The sequence below is a fragment of the Marmota monax genome, unplaced genomic scaffold, assembly GCF_021218885.2.
Source record: "Marmota monax isolate L192 unplaced genomic scaffold, Marmota_monax_Labrador192_F-V1.1 WCK01_AAM20220418_F8-fsc00015, whole genome shotgun sequence".
Lineage (NCBI taxonomy): Eukaryota > Metazoa > Chordata > Mammalia > Rodentia > Sciuridae > Marmota > Marmota monax.
In genome coordinates this window covers 13,886,421-13,890,612 of record NW_026692194.1, presented here as the reverse complement: position 1 = coordinate 13,890,612, position 4,192 = coordinate 13,886,421, and the positions used below count along the sequence as shown (strand labels likewise).

Below are 4,192 nucleotides of genomic sequence, written 5' to 3'. Positions count from 1 at the left end.
TCTCCAGGGAATTCTAATGGGCATCCAGGGTTCAGAAGCAGTATTCTAGAGGATAATAATAATCCCAATGTAAAATCTCAGAGAAGCATGTCTGAGAAATATCAAGGGTGTCTCAGGATCTAATGGCAGAGAAACACATGTATTTTTAAAAGCATATATGATTGTATCTGAAAAATAAAAAGTTGTATTTATATTATAAACTCTTTTTAAAAAAAATCAAGGATAACTGAGTCACTCAGATCCACAGAGTTGAAAGACATAAAAAAGCACAGGGTCCAGTTGAAAGGCATAAGAAAGCACAAGTCCAAGATGGGACAGAGCATCTGGGGATAAAGAACAGCATCAGAGGTCAGGAGGCAGGGTTAAATGCATGCACAGGTGTCCAGGCCAGAGGGTAGCACAGACCTGAGTTCAGAAAGGCAGACAGCAAGAACAAGGACCTCAGGCCAAGAATCTAGACAGAGTCACCAGCCTGGCACCTGATTGTATAGTCCTGACAACTGCAGAATATTTAGGGGTATCAATCCCAGAACCTGGCCAGCTGAAGGCTCACAGGTGACATTGGTGTGAACATTTGACTAAATTAGGGAAGAGAGGTTCTAGTAAAACCTTTTCTCTGTATTTAGTGACAGCTGCCCTGCATCTGTGGCAATATGCAATGAGGTGTTTGTTTGTTTGTTGTTTTTTGTGGTTTTTTGTTGTTGTTGTTGGAGTTTTTGTTGTTGTTGTTGTGGGGGTTTGGGGTTTTTTTTGTTTTGTTTTGTTTTGTTTGGTAGTGCTGGGGATTGATCCCAGGGCCTTGTGCATGCGAGGCAAGCACTCTACCAACTGAGCTACATCCCCAGGCCTGCAATGAGTTTGACACTGAGAAGACACAGCTTTCACCCCTGTGTATTTTAAGAAAGTCGAGTAAGGCTTCTCTGCCTTAGAGTTCTTTTCTGAAAAGTGGGAAACAACCTTCTTCACAGGACGTGCAGATAGCATCTGATATCATAAGATGCATGTAAAAGAAATGCTCTGTGCTCTATAGGTTCATTTTTCCTGTAGCAATCACTACCGACACATGCCCACATGTCCTTCCATGTCATTGACCACCCCTCCAGCCCTTCTATGCTGTCACTTGTGTAAGTGACTTATTTGCAGATCAGTGCCTGGCGTTGTCCCTTGCAAGGTAAGTGCTCAGTGAGTACTTGCTGCCTTAATTATATGTGGAAATCTAAACAGATGATCCTCCTAAAACACTTTTTTAGTATTCCAAACACTGTAATATACATCAGTCTAAAATTTGTAATTAATGGCTGTGTTATCTTGGACAAGCAATTTAACTTTGCAAAGCTTCAGTGTACCCATTCTAACATGGGAGTGTTAGTAGTATCTACTTCAAAAGGTTGTTGTAAGGATTAATTCAGATTACATATGATCATCCTTACCCCAGACCTGACATATTATAACTGTTTAAAAATATATTATATATTTTTATATTATTAAAAAGATCACCACTCAACTCCGTCTTTCATCTAGCCAGTTTCTTGACTTAGACTTATGCACTCCATGCCAACCCTAATTCAAATACCCAGAAACAGGTTTGCACTGAAAGCTCCAGTCCCAGAGCAGAGGTAGAGCATCTGAAATCACCCACTGCCTCAGGAGCCACAAAAAGAAGTCATAAATATCCCACAGTGCTCACTGAATGCACAATAAAAGTTATTCCACATTTGTTATATCCCCTTCCATCTCCATTTTCTGTCCTAGGTCTATATTTCACTGAAATTTCTATTCTTCTAATAAAATAGTATCATGCTTTTATGATATTCTCTATGCAAAAAAGCCAAAAACCATCCCAACCCAATCCCCAAAGGCAGAAAAGTAAACCCAAAGCCATATGGCACTGGAATTAAAGTCTGCATATTGTTGTGTTATACGAGTCACCATGGCTGTAAGTGATTTCTTAGTGATATGGTATTAACCCACTCTGGTGTGCAATGAGTCATATAGTTCTAAGTTTTCCTTTGAAACCCAGCTGGCTGTCTTTCAAATAGAGCTTAGGCAAATTTAGCCACACAAATGTTGTTTTGCCAACACCATTCCTCAGCCCAGTCATCTACCTCACAGGAACTGCCTGTTTCAGACCATCCCCCAGGGCTTCTGGCTTTTCACACACAAAGAGGTCTGCAACTCCATACCTACAAGATCTCAATTTGTAGAGGTAATCAGCTCCATTCTTGCTGAAGACATCTGACCTTATTATTCAAGTGATACTACAAAATTTTAACTCAGATGCCCAGTTTTCTAATTTTTCAATTTGCAAGATTGAGGGTAGTAATTGAATTTGCAAGACAGACTGTGAAATTTCCATCAATTAATTAAGGAGGGAACTTAGTACTTAATGTATACATCACCATGTATTAAGCAACTCTCTAGGCAACTTTTATGTACACATAAACTGTATCATACATGAAATCACACAAATGTGTTTTGTTACATTGATGTCCCCAGTCTCACAGCTCCCTAGGTTCACCTTGTCTTTTAATATTCAAGTATAATAATTCAAACAATCATACTACTAAGAAATAAGCAGCCCCTGATACCCAAGAGCTGGCCTGGAATTATCAGCCAGGCCTTACTGTTTCCAGAAGCTGGCCTGGCACACAGAGCTAGGCCTTGGTATTCTTCTCTAGAACATAAACAACTTCCTGGAACATCAGCATCAGACAAGGCTGCTGCGTAGCCATGACCATTCCACCAGTGACTATAAACAAAAAGGTTGGCCAACCCACAAAGTAGGAAACATCGCCCTCTCCTGGTAGATGTGGGGAACTGCAGCTTCATTACCAACTACAGCTTCTGTCTTGCTATAATCTGGCCTCCCTCCAGATAAGACAGTTAAGATATTCAGTCATAGAATTACCCCTACTACCTGTCAGCATAAAATCCTAACAAAGCTTTGCTTTCTTAAAACCCTACAAAATCACCCAAGATACGTCCCTGTAAGTCCTTTCCACACCCTTTCCCTGAGATGCCCTGAAGTTCAACACAGACTGAGCTCTCTCTCAGCAAAACTGCCCAAATTTTTCAACCACATGTATGTTCCTGGTGGTCTTTGGCTAGAAGACATTTGCACCACAAATACCAGAATCTATTCTTCCTATCTTTTCCAATGTTGTTTTCCCCTGTCGTGTTTTAGGGAAAGAGATCTAACTTTGAAGCCTGTGTCAGTACTGCTTCATGGCTAATCTCTAGATCCTAGCCAACTCTCTCAGATCCACCGCCAAAGTCCTGGGACCACCATCTTTTGCATTCTCTGCAAAATACCATAGGCACAATGTTGTGAGCCAAATAAGTATTTGTAAGAGGATTTGGAAGTTTGGAAGTACAGCATAGAACACATAATTTAGAAGTTTTATACATCCATGTACCAAAGTTTCTCAAGGACTCCCTTACACCTCCCTTCTGCTGCCACCCTCCTCCCCATCTTCCACATCTTAAAGAATTTCTCACTATCTGGGTTCCAACTTTGTTTATATGTTTGTCTGTCCTTCCTTCCATCCATACTTCTGTCCTCTAAACTCCCAAATTTAACCTCCAGCAACCTTTTCCTTCTTCCTCTCTTGATTATTTACTGAGCCTCAAATGCTGGGCTCGCTGGTCTGCAGAAAGGAGGATGGATAGTGGTAGTGATGATGATAACTCTATTATGCAAGTCATTTTTTTTTCTTTTGAACACCTACCCTAAGCAGATCCTGTACAAATTGAGATGGAGCCAGATGGGGAATAGTAATGCGTATAAAACCATCACAAGGAAGTATTTGAATTTTTTAAACAAAAAAAAAAAAACGTACTTTCTGGGTAAAATTTTACTCTAATTCTACTAGATCGGTGGCTTTCAAACTTTCTGAGTACAATAAGAAATACATTTATGTTACAAACCCAGAACATACACATACACAACCATGAGAGAGATAAGTAAATAGAGAAATGGAGATGAATTACCCTTACTAAAATGCTCTGATTCTTTTTATTCTGCTTAATTTTTTAAAGAAAAAAGATCTAGCTGACTGCAACTTATTACTACATTGATTTAAAGACCCACTAATGGATCTCAGACTGTAGCTCAGGCACACACTCTTAAAGCAACCAGCATTTAAAATGACAAAAAATCTTATTCCAACTGTAGGTAGAGAGATTGATCTTA

At 39.7% G+C, this 4,192-nt stretch overlaps 1 non-coding gene across 1 annotated transcript; it reads right to left on the bottom strand.

Moving 5' to 3' along the window:
- Positions 1 to 770: 770 nt before the first annotated feature.
- On the bottom strand, positions 771 to 843 carry Trnaa-cgc (transfer RNA alanine (anticodon CGC)). The gene has a single exon. It is a non-coding gene; the product is annotated as a tRNA-Ala (tRNA).
- Positions 844 to 4,192: the final 3,349 nt, after the last annotated feature.